Source organism: Gossypium hirsutum, chromosome A10 (assembly GCF_007990345.1).
Source record: "Gossypium hirsutum isolate 1008001.06 chromosome A10, Gossypium_hirsutum_v2.1, whole genome shotgun sequence".
In the NCBI taxonomy this organism is placed as follows: domain Eukaryota; kingdom Viridiplantae; phylum Streptophyta; class Magnoliopsida; order Malvales; family Malvaceae; genus Gossypium; species Gossypium hirsutum.
The window spans coordinates 24,762,136-24,785,636 of NC_053433.1; the positions used below are offsets into that span (position 1 = coordinate 24,762,136).

Here is a 23,501-nt window from a genome sequence, read left to right on the forward strand (position 1 = left end):
TAATCCATAGGTAATCATACATTGAAAATTCAACTGAAAGAACATCAAAGTTTCAAACATTCCAAGTTGAGCATTTTATCATGAAAACATAGGTGTCTCCCCTCATCTAAGTAATTACCTTTGATTCAAAATATCATAGAGTTTCACATACTCACTAAAGATTCACTCAAATCACTCGACGTGTTTAAGGACAATAAATGAAGCACTCAATAGTCAATAATGAAAAGTCATTACCATAGGCTTGCATGAAAATCAAATCTCCACCAATATACATTGAGATGAAACATCAATCAAAAGGTCTTTAGAGGGTTGTAACGTGGCTTTGGTTAGAGGGTGTGGTCACAAACTATAAGAAAAGGTTAGAATCGAGATTGAATTGAAAAATTACCTAACTAGAAAAAGTAATTAAATATCAATTGAGTACAATCGAGATGGAATTTAGATACTGCGGCTCAACACTATCGAAACTACTAATATGTAAGTATGAATATTTTTTTAGGAACAAGTCAAATATTTAAAAGAGCAAAACATAGCTAAGCAATTAGTTCAAATCAAATCTCGAAAAAAATAGGGATCAAATTATGGAATTTCAACAATAATGTTTTATGGGTTAATACTCAGGGTAAATCAATTAATGGCTTGTCAGGCTCAAAAAGGTTTACTAAGGGTTAATTATGAAGGTAGGCTTTTGTGGAGTGAGTGGGTTAAACCTAAGTGCCTTTATCATCTTGACATATCAAATCAAATGGTATGGTCTTGACATGCATAATCAAGCACATTCTAGAATAACGATTCAATACTGACGCACTCATAATGAAAGTGAGCATGAAAGAAATGATAAATGCTATAAAGGCTCAAGATCTCACAAAAATTATGGCTTTTTGATGTTTAGACTTGTGAATTCCAACTAAAAATAATACTAAACTTGGGGGAACAACCTAAAAGTTTTTAATTTTTCAAAAATCAACTTATCATGCTTGATTCCCTAATGTCCTAAAGTTTAAACAATCAAACCATAAATGCCTATGTTTTAATTCAAGATATATCAATAAACATTATAGACTGATTAGAATTCATTCTAATAATGATATGAGAAGATCGCATGAGATTAAAACAAAATTCAGGGATTTTTCTGATATAAAAGACCCCCACACTTAAGATGTACATTCCCCTTAATGTACGAAGGTAGATATATTGAAAAAGATAGATTTATAATCATAAGATGGGGAGACAAGTGAAACTTCCTAAATGATGAATGAATTCCTTGAACTGGAGTTTTGGAGAATAATCGGCGTGAGAGTGGAGGAGGATACTCCGGTGGTGTTAGAGGTTCATTAGTCCATAAGTCCTGCGCCAAAAGAATATTATATCTGGTGGTAGCTATGGTCGTGGTTGAGCAGGACATGGCAGTCGTGGAGAACCTTTCCTGGTGGAGTTTTTAGCTCTTATGTGATGATGAGCTTGAGGAGCGCTTTATAACTATGACAAAATTAGGAACTTTTTAGGAAGTATAAGGAAGCACAATTACTCGTAATAGAATAACCGAAGTTGATAATTGTAAAATAAAAATTATAAAATCTAATAGAAATAGGCTTAAAGAAAAAATAAAAAATAGTCTTAAAATAGAATAAAAATAAAAACAAAAAATAATAAATAAAAGTTTTTAAACATCTTCATCGCTAGGTGGTTCGCGAGGTGAGGGTGGTGATGAGATGTGGAAGTGCTGACAAATCTGCTATAAAGCGCTAAAAACACTGTTGTTCAAATTGGGTAAGACGCTCAGAGATGTCAGCGTATGCAACCGCCGCATGAACTAGACGAGAGGGTGGTGGTGGCTGAGACGGTGGGTCCTCATGACGTGGAGGGACATCATCAGTAATGTCCTCAGGGTCTCCCTCCTCAGCTGATTGGGAGAGGCGATGCTGAGGAGGGTGGGTTCCTCGGCGCTTCTCGATCATCCTCATACTAAGCATGTTCGAGATGCCTTGTGGGGACATCTGGCCAATAAGAGTAAGGGAGGATGATTGTGCTGCTGTGTTGAGGAGCCCGAAGTGCCGTGCCAGTCAAGTCACGTAGGGGCCAATGGAGATGACCCCCCTCCGATGTTACTCCGTCTGGTGGCGAATGGCTAGGGTAATAAAATAGGCGAGGTCGAGTACATGCCTGTTTTCCATGCTCCAAAGAAAGTAGGCGTTATGAGTGTTGACGACGCCGGTGCTCTCTCGACGTCCTGTCAAAGTGTGTGCCAAGATGGCGTGTGGGTACCTCAAGAAGGGAGAGAGAGCCGATGCCTTAGAGTGGCTCGGGTTGTAGGTGGCTAAACTGGGGACCAAAGCGTACCAGTACTTCGAGGGAAAGTAGTGGATGTGGCGACGGAGAGTGTCGAGGTCGTTCTCATCCATGAACTTCTCTGTGTACAGGCCCAAAGCTATACCAAACTCGGGCACACTCAACAGGCGGACTAAATCGCCGAGATGGAACTAGATTGTTCCAGGATCATCAAAGTTGGTCATGACGTCTTGAACATGGAATGCCGAGCAAATTTCAAGTGTCAGCTCAAGGTACATCGGCTCGATGATCGTAAAGAAGAGGTCCCATGGATTGGTTGTCAGGAGTGCTCGTACATCGTCAGCCAACTGGACTTGTTCAAGCGCTGTCCAGTCAATGCAGTGGCCCACACCTAAAGGTCAGGCCCGTAGGATTTGGAATAGTTCCTCCTGATTTTCAGGTGGAAATTGGAGGTATGGGTGGCGAATTTCCGCGGTAGGGCCCAAGGAAGACGCCCCTTTTTCGCATTTTCGAAGCAGGGACGGCAGTTTTCTTGCCACATGAGCTTGACATGGTATGCCTGCAAGAAGAAGAAAGAATATAACATAACTAACTAACTAAAGAAGTAGTCATGATTATTTTCAACATGAAATAACTGAACTAGACTCTATGGGAACACACAAAAAGAATGAATGTATCAGAAATCATTGACTAAAATGGAAAAGAATAAATGCTATAAATATAAATAAAAAATCTGCCAAATAAAACCATAAGAATCATAAAATTAGTAAAAGAGATGAAGAAAATAGAGAGAAAAGAGTAAACAAACGCTAAAAATATGAGAATGGGTGTCGAAAATAGAGTTGGAGGCGGCGTATGGGCATGGCAGGTAGGCCTTGTAGACTTGCAGCGGCTATGGTTAGGGATTTTGGGTGAAGAAGATGATGAATAGTGAAGGGTATTTATAGATTTTGGGACACACGGCTAGGAGACACCCCCGTGTACCCCAATTTTTGCCCGTGTGATTCGCGAATTTTGAATTTGGGCGCGTCTGACATTTGGCCCACGCCTGTGTTCTTTGAGCGTGTGTGTGCACATGGTCGTGTCACATAGCCGTGTCTGTCTTCGTTCGCTTCTTCCACGCCCGTGTATGTAGGCCCACACTCATGTTAATATGACAAGTTCGATCACGGGTTCTAGACACGGGCGTGGCGAATGCCCGTGCTATTTTCTCAAGTTTGACCACAGTTCTAACGCACGACCGTGGTGACTTATCACATCCCGTGTTGGGGAAAATTTCGTCTTGTTTTCACACGGCCTAAGGCACGCCCGTGTGCCTGGCCGTGTGTGCTTTAGAAAGCCTGCGTTCCATGAGTCGGTTAGTATGTTAAATGTTAAAACTAAAATTTAAAGAAATTAATATTGTTAGTGCTCGGGTTGCCTCTCGAGAAGCGCTTATTTATAGTCTAAGCTCGACTTACCTCTCTGGTGAATGGTCATGGTGGTTCGAGGAGTATATACTCCTCATTCCTACTATGAATCCCATCAAAATAAGGTTTTAGACAGGTATTGTTTACCTTAATGGTGTCGAATTTGGGATGACTTACCTCGACTGTACCAAATGGGAAAATGCTAAGTACCGTAAGAGGAATTTCTTCATTCGATTTGGCAGTGTCAATGTGAGGATCTGCGGCATCTAATGAAACTTTATCTCCAACCTTAAGTTGATTTGGTGAGGCATTGAGCTCGTTCTGGCGTAGTTTTGGTATCGTGCTTTCTCGGTTTAAATGTCATCCATTCATCTAACTCCTCAATTCGTAACCTTCGTTCTTCATGGGTAGATTCTTTGTTGTAGATTAACATGGCTCATGTGTGTCCTTCGAGCTTATTTCCTGCAAAATAGGTTGCACTCTATGATCAGTCTTAGTAGAAAAATTTGTACAATCACCTTCAATTTTTGATGTGTTGTTCAGGTTGCGAGCTTGAAGGTTGATTGTTTCGTCTCCTACATGAAGTGTGAGTTCACTTGTGCCAACATCAATAATTGTTCTAGCAGTTGCTAAAAAGGGCCTCCCCAAAATTAAAGGAACATTGCTGTCCTCTTCTACGTCTTAAACAACAAAATCAACTGGGAATATAAATTTGTCAATTTTAACGAGTACGTCTTCAATGATACCCCTAGGAAATCTGACAGTTTTATCTGCTAATTAAATGCCCATCCTAGTTTGTTTGGGTTTCCCTAGACGTAGTTGCTTAAACAATTTGAAAGGCATAACATTGATACTAGCCCCTAGATCAGCCAACGCATTATTGACACCTAAACTACAAATTAAATAAGGAATTGTAAAACTCCCTGGATCTTTTAGTTTGTTGGGTAGCTTATTCTGAAGAATGGCTGAGCAAATCGAGTTCAGCTCCACATGCGACCTTTCATCGAACTTTCGTTTATTTGCTAGAAGCTCCTTTAAAAATTTGACTGCGTTCGGCATTTGCGAAAATGCTTCAGTAAACGGTAGGTTAATATGTAGTTTCTTTAAAAGTCTAAGGAATTTACCAAATTGTTCGTCTGAGCGGTCTTTCCTTGTCGCATTGGAGTATGACACACGAGGTTTTTGTACTTACCGATTTTTGTTCATTTTGGCCTACCTCATTCTTACCTTTGCTTACCACTAGTTCTGGCCTTGGTTTTTCCACTAGCCCTTTCTCATCATGAATGGAAATTGCGTTAAGTTTCTCCTTTGGGTTAGATTCAGTGTTGTTTGGCAGGCTACCTTGTGGTCCCTCAGAAATCAACTTGGCGAGCTGTCCAATCTGAGTTTGGAGCCCTTAGATTGATGCTTGTTGATTTTTGAGTGCCGTCTTGGTATGCTGAAAACGAGTTTCTGTCACCTAGATGAATTTGGTTAGCATCTCCTCAAGGTTCAGCTTTTTCTCCTGCTGGTATGGTGATTCCTGAAAGCCTGGAGGGGGTGGTGGTTTCTGATTTCCTTGGCCTCCCCATGAAAAATTTGGGTGATTACTCCAACATGCATTGTAAGTATTGCTATAAGGATTGTTTTGAGATCAAGGATTATTACCCATGTAATTTAACTGCTCGTTCTCCATGTTGTGGCCATAAGGTGGGCATTCTGAACTGTTCGATCCACCTCCCTAGCTTCGTACTGCATTACTGGGTGAACCTGTAAAGAACTAAAAAAACCATTAAATTTCTTATTCAAGAGTTCTACCTGATTAGAGAGCATGGTGACCGAATCGATGTTATAAACACCAAATATTTTTGTTGGCTTTGTCCTCATTACTTGCCACTGATAGTTATTCAGTGAAAGCTCCTCTATAAACTCATAAGCATCTTCAGGTGTTTTATTATTGATGGTTTTGCCAGTAGCTGCGTCAACCATTTGTCGAGTCGAAGGATTCAGGCCATTATGAAAGGTTTGAACCTGTAGCCAGAGTGGTAACCCATAGTGAGGGCATCTTCACAAAAGGTCTTTGTATCTCTCCCATGCATCGTAGAGTGTCTCTAAATCCATCTGCACAAAAGAAGAGATATTATTACGTAATTTAGCCATTTTAGCCGGTGAAAAATATTTTAATAAGAACTTTTTGGTCATTTGTTCCCAAGAAGTGATTGACCCCCACGGTAACGAATTCAACCACTGTTTAGCTTTGTTTCTCAATGAAAAAGGGAATAACCAAAGGTGAATGGCGTCATAAAAAATGCCATTAATTTTAAATGTATCACATAGTTCTAAAAAGTTTGCTAAGTGAGCGTTGGGATCTTCGTCCTACAAACCATCGAACTGAACAAATTGCTATATCATTTGAATTGTGTTAGGTTTCATTTCAAAGTATTTGCAACTACAACAGGTCTAACTATGCTCGATTCAGTTCCTGTTAAAGAAGGTTTAGCATAATCATACATAGTGCGTGGAGCAGGATTCTGATTTACTGGATTAACAACAATCACAGGCGGTATCAGGTTTTCCTGAGTTCCAGCGATCTCCTCGGTTGTGGTTTGAATATCGTCCTCTTGCTCGTCTGTGTAACATAAGCTTCGCCTTATTTCTCTTCGGTTTCTACGAACTGTGCGATCGATCTCACTATCAAACAGTAATGGTCCTGACGGGTTTCTCCTGGTCATAAACTAGAAAAACCTATCAGAAGAAAATAAATGAAGAGTTAGAAAAGAAAATAAAAATTTAAATTGCAATAAAAGTAAAATGGCTAAAGTAATAAAAATCGAGTGTTCCTAATATCTTAGCTCCCTGGCAACGGCGCCAAAAACTTGATACGTGATATTTGTGACAGGTTTTAAATATTTATAATGAATCATTCTTGAAACTAACTATTATCACGACGAAGGCAAGTGTACCTATCGAACAGTAGTATAGCTTTAGTAAGACCGAATTATCGAACCCAAAGGAATTAAAAGTACTAGTATCAACTTTCTTTTTATTATCTAGCCTAAAAAAATAAAAGGGTTTTGTTTATCTAACTAATTAATTAAACTAAGAAATCACAGAAAAGAAATTTGGGGAAAATACTTTTTGGAAAATTTGATTGATTAAGACAATACCTAAGGAAAAATCCACCTAGACTTCACTTGTTATTTGACTCTGAATCAGACGGTTTATTCATTCAACTTGTTCTGTAGAGATCCCTAAGTTATATTATTATCTCTCTCGAGACTAACAACGTCTAACCCTAGATTGAATAAGTGAAATCTCTTTCTAATTAACGCCCGAGGGTTGCATTAATTCGATCTATGGATCCCCTTATTAGGTTTCCCCCGAATCCAGAAAAATCTTGTCACCCTATCTCTAGGCGCACAACCAACTCCGCTTAATTATGACAAATTTACTCTTAGACAGGGTCTATTCCTCCTCTGAATAAGAGCTTAACTTGAATCAATATCCTGGAATATCAAAATAAGAATTAAGAACACATAATTAAGAACAAGTCAAATATTTATCATACAATTCAGATAATAATAACAAGATCCGTCTTAGGTTTCATTCCCCTTAGGTATTTAGGGGTTTTAGTTCATACTAATGGAAGAACACATCTCAAAAGAATAAAAATAACAAAACATAAGAAAACCCAAAACTCCTGAGGGAATCTGTAGGGAGATCTTCAATCTTGATGTTGAATCTGGCTTTTGAGATGGATCAATCGGCTTTCCTTGAGCAATTCTTTGCTTCCTCCTATGCGTCCCCCCTTTTCTCCTCTTCTAGGGTGTATTTATAGGCTTTGGAATGCCTAAGAGCCCTCAAAAGTGGCCTTTTCCGAATGGGACTCTGCTTGGGCTCAACAGGGATTCACCCGTGTGCGATTACCTCAGGCCATGGTCAAGCTTGTTAAATAGGCACGGGCGTGTGGTCTACCCGTGTGAGTCGTGCTTTGATTCTGCCAAATTGACACGGCCATATGGTTTGCCCGTGTGAGGAAGTCCAGGCTGTGTTGATTTTGTACGTTGGCCCATTTTCTCCATTTTTGGCCCATTTCTCGTTCCTTTCATTCTCCTATGCTCACCTAAGTATAAAACATGAAATTAAGGTATTAGGAGCATCGAAGTCACCAAATTTAAGGAAAAATCATCCATAAAATGTGCTAAGCATGGGATAGAAATATGTATGAATTACAGTTTATTAAGCCTATTCAATCTGAATTTCATGAAACCTTATTCTGAATTCCTTGCTGATAAGGGGGGTGAGGTTGTAACACCTCTGACTTACCTCTTACATACTCATGCATATAACTTAACACTCATCATATTAAAATATTATCACAATTATACAATTTGCTTCAAGCAACTTAACATGCACGTTCATAATACAATGACTTCATGATCATCTTATGCAAATTAGTGCACTTATACATGCATTCATAAATCTCGAGTAAAATTACTCACACATTCACTTAACTTCTCTGGTTATACATATAGCATCATACAAATTCCAATTTAACATGAACACTTATCTCAATATAAACTTTCCTTTCATCTTATCTCATCTTTTATATTTCCCGAACAATTCTTATTCACAATTTATTCATTATCACATAAACATCATGAACCATTATTCTTACATTTTATGAGCCTAAACTCATCATAAACATACTGTCTGTACTATCAAACTTAGCTCAGTTGGAGTGCGCATCTATCTGACAAAACATTTTATATCTAGGTCGGGAGTCGTCACACTATCATAGTTTAATATGGCATGTATAGCTAGACTCTTACTCATATTGAGTATTTCGAGAACCGACTAAACCTTTGCTCTGATACCAATAAATGTAACACCACTTACCTGGGACCATCGCCGGAGTCGAGCACGAGGAGTTACCTGACTTAAGTTACTAATTCGAGGCATAAAATTTTCTTTTAAAATTAATTTATTTACATTCATTCAATATGTCCCTAAAAAGGGCCCTCGAGACCCTAAAACATGTAATTGAAACGGTTCGGGACCAAACCGGGAACATTAAAAATTTTCTGAATACTTAGACAAATCAAAACAATTTATTTCATTATTCTTTATAAAACTACCCACCTGCGCCATAGTCACTAAATAAATCATAACTCGAGTCACAAAACTCAAAATTTAAATTCGATTTTACATGAAACTAGACTCATATATCTTCTTACTAATTGTTTTTCAGAATTTTTGGTCTAGCCAATTAGTACAGTTTATTAGTTAAAGTCTCCCCTATTGCACTGTTTGACTACCCTGACCTCTCCTCACTACGAATCAATTTTCTCCCTGTACAGAATTCAAATAACCATGTTGTTTGTTTCTCTTGAAATTATATTCAATAAGGAATCTATAAATATAAACTATATCTCCTAAATATCTTTTTACAATTTTTAGTGAATTTATAAATTTGGAACAGGGGATTTAGAAATCGCTCTGACCCTGTCTCACTAAAATTCAAATATCTCTTAATATACATTTCTTTTACTTACTCTGTTTCTTTCATATGAAAATAGACTCAATAATGTTTAATTCTATATCTCATTTATCACCTAATTCTATTTCTACTATTCTTGGTGAATTTTCAAGTTAAAGACACTGCTTCTGTTCAATACTGTTTTAATGATAATTTCACTTTGTCATGATTTCTTTGTATTTACTACCATTTAGGCATACATAACTCCGAAACATGTTCTTCATTAGCCATTTCAATAGCTAATCATTATCAAATATTTACATACTATTCTTTAGCCATATCATAAGGACATACACACAAAATGGCTAAGTCCCTATACATGCCATAAACTAGAATGTTCGTAAACGAAGATACCCATTTGGTAACTTGATAGTCGATAGTGTGAAGTGATCTCCAACGACCTCCAACCCGAGCTTGCTTTTAAGTACTCTGAAACATGGGAGATGAAAGAAGTAAACTTATAAAGCTTAGTAAGTTCACATGTAAAATAATAAGCATTAGCAATCAATTTAGCTTACTACTATGCTATCATAATTTGCTTACATAATGTTTAGTTCTTACTTTCCTATCTTACTCATCGGTAACCTTACCAAAGGCTTAGAATACAAAATACACCTTACTTAATAGCTTGCTTACATACCTGCAACATCTCACTTAACACAAGAGTACTTTTTCATAATATAGGCATATTGCCAATCATGTCATAAAGTGTCATAAGCATAACTGAAAACTCATCACTTACTTAATACTTGATAATTGATGCATAATATTCGTAACAGGTTTTAAAGAGTTGTCAATGAATCATTCTTGAGACTAACTTATTATCACGATTAAGGTAAGTGTACCTATCGAACAGTAGTACAGTTCAGCAAGACCGGATTGTCGAACCCAAAGGAACTACGAGTACTAGTATTTACTTCCTTTTTATTATCTAGCCTAAAAATTAAGAGGTTTGGTTATCTAAACTAATTACTAACTAAGAGTGCACAGAAAGAAAACTTGGGAAAATACTTTTGGGAAAATTCGATTGATTGAGACAATACCTACGGAAAAATCCACCTAGACTTCACTTGTTATTTTACTCTGAATCAGATGATTTATTCGTTTGACTTGATCCTTAGAAATACCTAACTTATATTATTATCTCTCTCGAGACTAATAACATCTAATCCTAGGTTGAATAATTGAAATCTCTTTCTAATTAACACCCTAGAATTGCATTAACTCGATCTATAGATTCCCTTATTAGGTTTCACCCTAATCTGGCAAAATCTTGTCACCCTATCTCTAGGCGCGCAATCAACTCTGCTTAATTATGACAATTTTACTCTTAGACAGGGTCTATTCCTCCTCTAAATAACAGCGTTAACTTGAATCAATATCCCGGAATATTAAAACAAGAATTAAGAACACATAATTAAGAACAAGTCAAATATTTATCATACAATTCAGATAATAATAACAAAATCTGTCTTAGGTTTCATTCCCTTTAGATATTTAGGGGGTTTAGTTCATATTTATGAAAGAAAACATCTCAAATGCGTAAAGATAACAAAACATAAGAAAACCCAAAACTCCTAAAGGAACTTGAAGGGAGATCTTCCGTCTTGATGATGAATCTGGCTCTTGAGATAGATCAATCGGCTTTTCTTGAGTAATTCCTTGCTTCCTACTCTGCGTCCCCCATTCTCCTCCTCTAGGGTGTTTTTATAGGCTTTAGGATGCTTAGAAGCCCTCAAAAGTGCCTTTTTTCGAATTGGACTAAACTTGGGCTCAGCAAGGACACACCCGTGTGAGATTACTTAAGGCCGTGGTCCATGCTGTTAAATGGGCACAGACATGTGATCTACCCGTGTAAGTCGTGCTTCGATCTTACCAATTTGACACGGCCGTGTAGTCAACCCGTGTGCAGAGGTTCAGGCTGTGCTAGAGCCTGTTGAACCAATACGGGCATGTGGTCTACCCGTGTGGTGAACTCTAGGTTGTGCTGATTTCCCATGTTGGCCCATTTTCTCTGTTTTTGGCTCATTTCTCGGTCCTTTTACTCTCCTATGCTCACCTAAGTATAAAACATGAAATTAAAGTATTAGGAGCATTGAATTCCCCATATTTAAAGAGAAATCATCCAAAAAATGTGTTAAGCATAGGGTAAAAATATGTATAAATTACGGTTTATTAAATACCCCCACACTTAAGCATTTGCTTGTCCTCAAGCAAAATCTTAAACTCACAATCAAAATAAATTCATCTCAATTTATAATCCCTATCAATAATATCTTCAAAATAATCCATAAGTATTTGTACATTGAAAATTCAACTAAAAGTACATCAAAGTTTCAAACATTCCAAGTTGAGCATTTTATCACGAAAACATAGGTGTCTCCCCCCATTTAAGTGATTACCTTTGATCAAAATATCACAGAGTTTAACATCCTCACTAAAGATTCACTCAAATAACTCAAGGTGTTTAAGGACATCAATCAAAGCACTAATTAGTCAATATGAAAAGTTATTACCATAGGCTTGCTTGAAAATCAAATCTCCACCACTATATATTGAGCTGATACATCAATCAAAAAGGTCTTTTAGAGGGTTGTAATGTGGCTTTGGTTAGGAGGTGTGGTCACAAGCTGAAAGAAAATGTTAGAATCAAGATTGAATTGAAAAATTACTTAGCTAGAAAAATGACTAGTCATTAGTTGAATACAAGTGGGCTTCTTCTCAGAATATGGAATTAACACTCAATCTCAAAAACGACGAATTACAACTAATATGTATTGAAGTACACTAATTTTTTTTAAGAACAAGTCAAATACATAGAAAAGCAAAACATAACTATGCAATTAGTTCAAATCAAATATCGACAAAAATAGGGATCAAATTAGGGGATTTCAAAAATAATGGGTTATGGATTAATATTGAGGGTAAATCAATGAATGGCTTGTTAGGCTCAAAGGGGTTCACTAAGGGTTAATTATGAAGGTAGGCTTTTGTGGAGTGAGTGAGTTAAACCTAAGTGCCTTTATCATCTTGACATATCAAATCAAATGGTGTGGTCTTGACATGCATAATCAAGCAAGTTCTAGAATAACAAATCAATACTGACTCACTCATAATAAAAGTGAGCATGAAAGGAGTAAAATATGCTCTAAAGGCTCAAGATCTCACAAAAATTATGGCTTTTTGATGTTCAAACTTGTGAATTTCAACTCAAGATAATACTTAAACTTAGGGAAACAACCTAAAAGTTTTTAATTCTTCAAAAATCAGCTTATCATGCTTGATTCCCTAATGTCTTAAAGTTTAAACAATTAATGCATAAATGCCTATGTTTTAATTCAAGACATATCAATAAAAATCATAAATTAATTAAAATTCATTCTAATAGTGATATGAGTCATACACGTGAGAATAACACACAATTCAGGGATTTCTAATGATGATACAAAAGACCCCCACACTTAAGATGTATATTGCCCTCAATGTACAAAGATAGATATATTGATAAAAATAGATATATAATCATAAGATAGGGAGAGGGGTGAAACTTCCTGAATGATGAATGAACTCCTTGAATTGGAGTTATGGAGAATAATCAGCCAAAGCAATGATGAGGGTGGAAAAGGATACTCCGGCGGTGGTAGAGGTTCATTAATCCATAAGTCCTTTGCCCTTGGAGTTTTTAGTTCCTATTTGATGATGAGCTTTGGAGCTCTTTATGACTGTGATAAAATCAGGAACTCTTTAGGAGATGTACTGAAGCATAATTACTCGTAATGAAATAGCCAAAAAATAAAAATTGTAAAAACTCAGGATAAAATAGTATTAAAAGAAAATAAAAAAATAATTCCAAAATATAGAGATAAAAATAAAATAAATAATAGGTGTTTATAGAGAAATTGGGGTAGACGGCCGTTGGGCATGCCCATGTGCTCTCATTTCAGCCTGTACATTTCGTGGTTTTCAAAATTAGGCGCATTGGTGTACATGGCCATGATACACAGTGTCGATCTTCGTTCGCTTCTCCCACGCTTGTGTATGTAGGTGCATGCCCGTGTTATTTTACAGGCTCGACCATGGTCAGTGGGCTCGTGTCGATCGCCCGTGTTACTTTGGCAGGATTGCCCATGGCCACGTTGCACGGCCGTGGCAACTTTGGATCCCATGTTCGGAAAATGTTTTTGCTCTGTTTTCACACAGCTGTATCGCACGGCCGTGTTGCATCCGTGGTATGTGCACAGCCTACGGCACGCCCGTGTTCCTGGCCGTGTGGTTCTGGAAGTCCTGTGTTTAGTGACTTCATTAGTGAATTAAATGTTAAAGACTAAAATTTAAAGAAGTTAACACCGTTAGTGCTCGGGATGCCTCCCGAGAAGCGCTTGTTTATAGTCTAAGCTAGACTCTACCTTATGGGTATATTTAGGTAATTTCGTGGAGCTGTAGCTCCTCTTTATCGTCTTTGAAATTCTCACTGTTATACATTTTGAGACGATGTCCATTTACCTTAAAAGTGCCTTATGACGGATGACTCACCTCTACTGTGCCATATGGAAACATAGTTTGAACTACGAAAGGACCTTACCATCGTGATTTAAGCTTTCCAGGAAATAATTTGAGCCTCGAGTTGTATAACAGGACAAGATCTCCAACTTCAAATTGCCTTTGTTGCTTCAAACAGGCGTCGTGGCGGCGCTTCGTTGCTTCCTTATATAGGCGCGAATTTTCATATGCATTGGTTCACCACTCATCTAACTCGTTCAACTACATCAACCTATTTTCACCTACAAGTTTGGGGTCAAGGTTTAGAAATTTCGTAGCCCAGAATGCCTTGTGTTCTAACTCAACCGGGAGGTGACAACTTTTCCCATAAACAAGTCTGTAAGGTGATGTTCCTATGGGAGTTTTAAAAGCTATTTTATAAGCCCATAAAGCATCATCTACTTTCATCGCCCAATCCATCCTATTTAATTCTACTGTCATTTCTAGGATACGTTTAAGCTCTCAGTTCGCTACTTCAACTTGGCCACTAGTTTGAGGGTGGTAAGGGGTAGCTGTTCTGTGATGAACTCCGTATTTCTTAAGGATCTTGTCGAATTGGGTGTTACAAAAATGAGTACCCCTATCACTGATAATTGCTCTAGGTGTACCAAATCGAGAGAAAAGTTTCTTAAGGAATCGTACTACTACTCTAACATCATTAGTAGGTAAAGCTTAGGCTTCAACCCATTTGGACATACAATCAATAGCTACTAAGATGTATTTATTCCTGAATGAACTAGGGAACAGACCCATGAAGTCGATACCCCAAACGTCAAATATTTCACATGAGAGCATATATGTCTGAGGCATTTCATCACGTTTGGATATATTACCTATCCTTTGACATTTGTCACAAGAAGTAACATACCTGTTGGCATCTTTGAATAGATTGGGCCAATAAAAACCTGATTCAAGGATTTTATGTGCGGTCTTATTTCCACCGTAATGTCCTCCAGTTGATCCTGAGTGGCAATGTTCCAAGATTTTTAATATTTCTCTCCTTGTAACGCATCTCCTTATGATTTGATCTGCACATTTACCGAAAAGGAAAGGGTCTTCCCAGAAGTAGTTTTTCACATCAGCGAAGAATTGTTTCTTTTGTTGATGTGTTAACCCTTTTGGGATAATGTTAGCGGCTAAAAAATTTGCAACATCTGCAAACCAAGGTACCTTAGAATCAAATTTGGAAAAAAATTGTTCTTCAGGAATGAATCATTTATTTCAATGTCATTTGGTTCTTTGGTACTTGAGTTTTCAAGCCTGAAGAGATGGTCAGCCCTAAGATTTTCAGCTCCTTTTTTATCCTTAATCTCCAAGTCAAATTCCTGCAATAATAAGATCCATCGAATGAGCCGAGGTTTTGCATCAGTTTTAGTCAAAAAGTGGCGAAGAGCGGAATGGTCAGTATAAACGACAACTTTAGACAATATTAAATATGGCCTAAATTCCTCGAATGCAAAAACCACAGCTAGCAGCTCTTTCTCCGTGGTGGTGTAGTTTTCTTGTGCCGCTGTCAAAGTCCTGCTAGCATAATAGATAGGTTGAAAATGTTTATCTCTTCGCTGTCCCAAAACTGCACCTACTGCAAAATCACACGCATCGCACATTAGTTCAAAAGGTGAATTCCAATCAGGTGCAATTATAATTGGAGCTTTAGTCAGTTTATCCTTTAAAGTATTAAATGCTTCTAAACACTCCTGATCGAAATTAAAAGGCACATCTTTTTCTAGTAATTTAGTCAAAGGCTTAGCTATTTTAGAAAAGTCTTTACTGAATCTTTTATAAGACCCAACATGTCCTAGTAAGCTTCTAATAGCCTTAACCGAATTAGGGGGATGTATTTTTTCAATGGTTTCTATTTTAGATTTATCAACCTCAATCCCTCTACTAGAAATTTTATGTCCTAACACAATACCTTCTTGAACTATAAAGTGACATTTTTCCCAGTTAAGCACAAGGTTTGTTTACTTGCATCTAATTAACACTCGTTTTAAATTTTTTAGGAAAAGATGGAAAGAGTTACCGAAAATCAAAAAATCATCCATAAATATGTCTCTGACGTTTTCTACGAGTTCGTCAAAAATGGCCATCATGCAGCACTGAAAAGTAGCAGGAGCATTACATAATCCAAAAGGCATTCTACGATAAGCAAACATACCGTATGGACATGTAAATGTCATCTTTTCTTAATCTTCAGGAGCTATTGGGATTTGGAAATAGCCAGAGAGTCTATGTAAAAAGCAATAGTACATGTGTCTTGACAATCTTTCCAACATTTGGTCAATGAATGGAAGGGGAAAGTGGTCTTTTTTCGTGGCATCATTTAGCTTCCTATAATCAATGCACACTCTCCAACCTGTGACTGTCCTTGTTAGGATTAATTCATTCTTCTTATTAGCCACAACAGTCATGCCTCCTTTCTTAGGAACAACCTGCACTGGACTCACCCAAGAACTGTCAGAAATAGGATAAATAATTCGAACATCTAGGAGTTTAATTACCTCAGCTTTAACAACTTCCTTCATGTTGGGGTTCAGTCATCTTTGGGCTTGCACGCATGGTTTATATTCATCTTCCATTAAAATTTTGTGGGTGCAAAAAGAAGGGTTGATCCCTTTAATGTCAGAAATTTTCCAAGCTATGGCCTTTTTTTTGCTCTCTTAATACTTGGAGTAATTCCTCTTTCTCCTTGGGTTGTAAGTTGGATGCAATAATTACCGGTAATGTTGAATTATTTCCAAGGAATGCATATTCCAAGTGATTTGGCAATTGTTTAAGTTCTAGTTTGGGAGGTTCGTCAATAGAGGGTTTTTGCTTAAGTTCATCTTTTACCTTAATTCCTTCATATTCTGCTAGTTTTGGGGAAGTTTCATTGGAGTTTAGCTCAGTTCCTATTTCAGAATCATCATCCGTCCCCTCTCTTTGGGCGAGACACAGTTCCATCGTGTCTTTGTGTATGATTTCTTAAAAAGAATCTTGAGTAGCATTATCAATAGAGTCGATAAAATAACATGAGTCATCTTATTCTCTAGAAAATCTCATGGCATATAAATTTTAAAAATAATCTCTTCATCACCTACTCTAAGTACCAATTTGCCATCACCCGCATCAATTACAGCCCTAGTAGTGGCTAAAAATGGCCGACCTAAGATTAAAGGCACCTCAACATCTTCATCCATGTCAAGCACAACGAAATCAACAGGGAATATAAATTTATCTACTTTTACAAGTACATCCTCTATAATTCCCCTAGGATATTTAGCAGATCTATCAGCTAGTTGAATACTCATCCTAGTGGGTTTAGGTTCCCCAAGACCAATTTGTTTAAACATTTTATATGGCATCAAATTAATGTTGGCGCCTAAATCAGCTAGTGCTTTATCAACATTCAAACTACCAATTAAGAAGTGAATAGTAAAAATTCCTGGATCTTTTAGTTTGGTTGGCAGTTTATTCTAGAGTATGGCTGAGCACTCTTCATTAAGTTCCACTGTAGATAAGTCTTCAAACTTCCTTTTGTTTGTCAAAAGCTCTTTTAAAGATTTTTTATATGTAAGCATTTGTGATATAACTTCAACAAAAGGAAAGTTAATATGTAGTTGTTTAAAAAGTTCAAGAAATTTACCGAATTGTTCATCCATGCGGTCTTTCTTCAACTTTACTGGTATGGGATTGGTGGTCTATATTCTTTTGGCATTAGATTGTCATCGTTTTTGGGTTCAACCTCCTTTCTGTCAGCTTCTTGTGGTGGCTTCTTTTCAGATTCAGCTAACACATTCCCACTCCTTAGTGTAACTACTTTCACGTACTCTTTTGCGTTTTGTTCAGTGTTACTCGGCAGGCTACCTTGTGGTCGTTCAGATATCAATTTAGCGAGCTAACCTATCTGAGTTTTGAGCCCTTGGATCAACGCTTGTTGGTTCTTGAGTGCTGTCTCGGTATTCTAAAAACAAGTTTCTGACACTGAGATGAATTTTTTTAAAATCTCCTCAAGGTTCGGCTTCTTTTCCTGCTGGTAAGGTGGTTATTGAAAACCCGGAGGATGTGTGGCCTTTGATTTCCTTGACTGCCCCACAAGAAATTGGGATGGTTCCTCCAATCTGCATTATAAGTGTTACTATATGAGTTATTTTGGGGTCTATAGTTATTGTTACCCATTTATTGGAGTTGCTCCTCCTCGATGCTAGGGTTGAAGGGTTGATATTCTGTGCATGCTCCTCCTCCATTTGAATCGCACCTCATCACTAGATGTACCTGAGTAGAACCACACAAACTGTCAATCTTTTTATTTAAGAGTTCTACTTAGTTAGATAGCATTGTAACCGCATCAAGTTTGAAAACACCGGCTGCTTTTGTTGGCTTTGTCCTCATAACTTGCCACTGATAGTTATTCAGTGACATCTCCTCAATAAATTCGTAAGCCGCCTCAGGTGTCTTATTATTGATAGTTCCACTAGCGGTTGCATCAATCATCTACCGAGTCAAAGGATTCAGGCCATTGTGAAACGTTTGAACCTGTAGCTAGAGTGGTAACCCATGGTGAGGGCATCTTCGCAAAAGGTCCTTGTATCTCTCCCATGCATCATAGAGTGTTTCTAAATCCATCTGCACAAAAGAGGAGATATCATTAAGTAATTTGGTTGTTTTAGCTGGCGAAAAATATTTTAATAAAAACTTTTTGGTCATTTGTTCCCAAGTAGTGATTGACCCTCGCGGTAACGAGTTCAACCATTGTTTAGCCTTATTCCTTAACGAAAAAGGAAACAATTGAAGGCGAATGGCGTCATCAAAAATGCCATTAATTTTAAATGTATCGCAAAATTCTAGGAAATTTTCCAAGTGAGCGTTGGGATCCTCGTCCTACAAACCATCAAACTGAACAAACTGTTGTATCATTTGAATTGTGTTAGATTTCAGTTCTAAATTATTTGTAGCAATAGCAGGTCTAACTATACTTGACTCAGTTCCTGTTAAATTAGGTTTAGCATAATCATACATAGTGCGCAGAGCAGGATTCTGATTTATTGGATCAGCAGCAATCGTAGGAGGTAGCGAATTTTCTTGGTTTTTAGCCATCTCCTCAGTTGTGGTTGAAGTGTCGTCCTCTTGCTCGTCCTCTGTGTATCTTAGGCTTCTCCTTATTTCTCGTCTGTTTCTACGAACTGTGCGGTTGACTCACCATCAAAAAGTATTGGTCCTAACGGGTTTCTTCTGGTCCTAAACTAGAAAAACATGTTAGAAGAAAATAAGAGAAAAATTAGAAAAGAAAAAAAAATAAAAACTTAGATTGCAAATAAAGTAAATGGATAAAGTAACAAAAATCGATTTTTCCTAATATCCTAGTTCTCCCGCAACGGCACCAAAAACTTGATGCGTGATATTCGTAACAGGTTTTAAAGATTTATAAATTAATCGTTCTTGAGACTAACTTATTATCACAATTAAGGAAAGTGTACCTATGGAAAGTAGTATAGTTCAGCAAGACCGGATTGTCGAACCCAAAGGAACTACGAGTACTAGTATTTACTTCCTTTTTATTATCTAGCCTAAAAATTAAGAGGTTTGGTTATCTAAACTAATTACTAACTAAGAATGCACAAAAAGAAAACTTGGGAAAATACTTCTGGGAAAATTCGATTGATTGAGACAATACCTAAGGAAAAATCCACCTAGACTTCACTTGTTATTTGACTCTGAATCAGACGATTTACTCATTTGACTTGATCTGTAGAAATCCCTAAGTTATATTATTTTCTCTCTCGAGACTAATAACGTCTAACCCTAGGTTAAATAATTGAAATCTCTTTCTAATTAATACTCTAGAATTGCATTAACTCAATCTATGGATTCCCTTATTAAGTTTCACCCTAATCTAACAAAATCTTGTCACCCTATCTCTAGGAGCGCAATCAACTCCGCTTAATTATGACAATTTTACTCTTAGACAGGGTCTATTCCTCTTCTGAATAACAACGTTAACTTGAATCAATATCCCGGAATATTAAAACAAGAATTAAGAACACATAATTAAGAACAAGTCAAATATTTATCATACAATTCAGATAATAATAACAAAATTTGTCTTACGTTTCATTCCCTTTAGATATTTAGGGGGTTTAGTTCATATTTATGAAAGAAAACATCTCAAAAGCGTAAAGATAACAAAACATAAGAAAACCCAAAACTCCTAAAGGAACTTGAAGGAAGATCTTTCGTCTTGATGATGAATCCGGCTCTTGAGATAGATCAATCGGCTTTTCTTGAGTAATTCCTTGCTTCCTACTCTGTGTCCCCCATTCTCCTCCTCTAAGGTGTTTTTATAGGCTTTAGGATGCTTAGAAGCCCTCAAAATTGCCTTTTTCCGAATTGGACTAAACTTGGGCTCAGCAAGGACACGCCCGTGTGCGACTACTTAAGGCCGTGGTCAAGGCTGTTAAATGGGCACAGGTATGTGATCTACCCGTGTAAGTCGTGCTTCGATCTTACCAATTTGACACGGCGGTGTAGTCAACCCATGTGCAGAGGTTCAGGTTGTGCTACAGCCTGTTGAACCTATACGGGCGTGTGGTCTACCCGTGTGGTGAACTCTAGGCTGTGCTGATTTCCCATGTTGGTTTGTTTTCTCTGTTTTTGGCCCATTTCTCGTTCCTGTTACTCTCCTATGCTCACCTAAGTATAAAACATGAAATTAAAGGATTAGGAGCAATGAATTCCCCATATTTAAATAGAAATCATCCATAAAATGCGTTAAGCATGGGGTAAAAATATGTATAAATTACGGTTTATCAATAATCTCAATTACTTACAATCTCAATATTAAATAAGCCTTAAATGCATACCTGTACTCTTTCTTCATGTTCTCACCTTGTCGTTTCTTTGACTTACTCTTTGGATTACTCGGGAACCTTTTCCTTTTTGAAGTTACCATTGCCATGTCTTGACATGGTCTTACGTGGTATCCTTGCCTTATGAACTCACCAATGCCATGCCTTGGCATGGTCTTACATGGGACCTTTGCCTTATAGTAATTCATCAATGCCATGTCTTGACATGGTCTTACATGATTTCCTTGCCTTATAGAACTTATCAATGCCATGCCTTGGCATGGTCTTACATGATATCCTTGTCTTACCAAATGCCATGTTCCAAACATGGTCTTACATGGTATCCTTGTCTTACCAAATGCCATGTTCCAAACATGTTCTTACATGGTATCATTATTTTAGTGCCAATGCCACATCTTGATGTGGTCTTACATGGAGTCTTTAATCAATGCTGATGCCATGTCTTGACATGGTCTTACATGGGATCCTTGCCTTACCAATGCCATGTCTTGACATGGTCTTACATGGTATCCTTAACCGTCAATTCCTCCTTAAATGCCATGTTATGAACATGGACTTTTCCATCAATTCTTCCTTAATTGCCATGGTACAACCATGGACTTTGAGATATCAACGCCTTGTCAAGTCATAGCTAAAACATACTTGCTCAAATTCTCAAGGTTAGTTGCATAACTCAATAATAATAATAATACTAATAACAATAATTGCATAATAAAAAAATGCTACTCAACTTACATACTTACATTCTCAATCTCATCATATCATCAACTTAACTTATTCTCATCAAACTATGCTAGTCAATACTTTCTTGTTATCATACAAAGCCATAATACAAAATATGGTCGTACATATAAATTATACAGGTTCTCTTTCCAATATCGAATTATTATCGAACATTAATCATTATATTTGAAACTCAATACTAAAGTATTTATGGCCAAAATATCAATTTATCATTCAAATATGCATAATTAAATGCTTATTAAACATATGAACTTACCTCGATACCAAAACGACCATTTTACCAACCTTCTCGATTTTCAGTTTTTCTCCCGTTCTAGGTCCAAATCTCACTTTCCGGGATTATTGAGCTTGGAAAGCTTGGAAACCCTAACCATGGTTTCCCCCATGCTATATTCAGCCTCCATGAAGAAGATGGACCAATTTTGGCTTTATTTTCCCTTTTTAATTCTTTTAATTACTAAATGACCAAAATGCCCTTATAGGCTTTTCTTTCAAATTTGTCCTATTCTTGCCTATATAATGGTCTAATTACTAAATAAGGACCTCCACTTTAAGAACTCATTTCAATTAAATCCCCTTTATTATCTAGAACACACATTTTGCTAATTTTACAATTTAGTCCTAATTATCAAATTAGGCACTTATACATAAAATTTCTTCATGAAATTTTCACACAATTATTCAATCAATGAATAAACCTTAAAACTTAATCGAAATAAATTTTTTTGACCTCAAATTCATGGTTTCACAACCACTATTCCATTTAGGTGTAACACCCCTTACCCGTATCCAAGGCCGGAACAGAGTACGAGGCATTACCAGACTTCACAATACACATAGACGAAAATCGGGCCATAAAATTTCATTTAATTCAAAACTTTTCGAACACATGCATAACAAACAAAGCTAACTATATCATCACATCAAAACATAGGACATGGCACGATTAATTAAACCTATAAACCATAATGGATAAGGACCACATCTCATGATTTTATACGATAACTCAATGCAGACTGATACGTATGGTCAAAATCATAATAAAAATACATATCACAAACCAACTTCCTATACATGCCACTCACTTGATATTTCTAATATTTGAATTAATTTTCCCAAAAATGATAGTTTGATAGTGTGATTTTGCCTCCGACGATCTCCAACCCCGAGCCGACTTGCCAATACTAAAGAAATGGAGAGGATGGGTAAGCTTTACGCTTAGTAAGTTCATATGAAAATAATAAGCAATTACTACCATGCCTTTCAAGATAAAACACTATAATTGTACAATTACACATATTCAGGACAGGTTGTTTTCTGGAGTCCCGGTGTAAAAAAATCATATCTCAAGTTACAAAACTCAAAATCCAATTCTGTAAATTTTCTATGAAACTAGACACATATGTCTACTTACTAATTTTTTCTAGAATTTTTGGTTGGGTCATTTAGTACAGTTTATTAGTTAAAGTCTCCCCTGTTTCAAGGTATGACTACTCTGACCCCTGTGCACTACGAACCAAATTTCTCCCTGTACAGAATTCCAACGACCATGTCATTTGTTTCCCTTAAAATTAGATTCAATAAGGAATCCATGCATGTAAGGCATGACTCTCAATAATTTTTTTACAATCTATGGTGAATTTCTAAAGTCAGAATAGGGGATCTCAAATTCATTCAGACCCTATTTCACTAGAATTCAAATATCACACAATATAGAATTCTTTTGCTTCCCCTATTTCTTTCATGTGAAAATAGACTCATTAAGCTTTATTTCCATAATTTTTTTAAAATTGAATTCAACTTACATAATTTTTGGTGAATTTTTAAAGTCATGCGCTGCTGTTGTCTAATACTGTTTTACTATTAAAGTTCACTTTTACACAATTTCACTTAATCCATTCCATTTTACCGAGGTTCGCTCAAATATTGAGCATATTACTCATAAATTCAACTAAAAATATACTTGCACTTGTTCATCACATAATCACTTTCACATGTATTTTCATCTAATTGATTTCCTGTTGAACTCATCGGAATAATAACAGATACACAATTGCCTGCATATTTTCCCATTTCCGCACTTGTAGCCGACGCTATCTGGTATGCATAGTAGCCTGCACTTAGTACTATACATGCGACCAACAGTCTGGTACACGT

The 23,501-nt window shown here is 36.9% G+C and overlaps 2 non-coding genes across 2 annotated transcripts; both read left to right on the forward strand.

Moving 5' to 3' along the window:
* Positions 1-5,724: 5,724 nt before the first annotated feature.
* Positions 5,725-5,831, forward strand: LOC121208726 (small nucleolar RNA R71). The gene has a single exon (XR_005903855.1). It is a non-coding gene; the product is annotated as a small nucleolar RNA R71 (small nucleolar RNA).
* A 12,455-nt stretch (positions 5,832-18,286) lies between these two features.
* Positions 18,287-18,397, forward strand: LOC121209123 (small nucleolar RNA R71). Its single transcript, XR_005904240.1, has one exon. It is a non-coding gene; the product is annotated as a small nucleolar RNA R71 (small nucleolar RNA).
* The last annotated feature ends 5,104 nt before the right edge of the window (positions 18,398-23,501 follow it).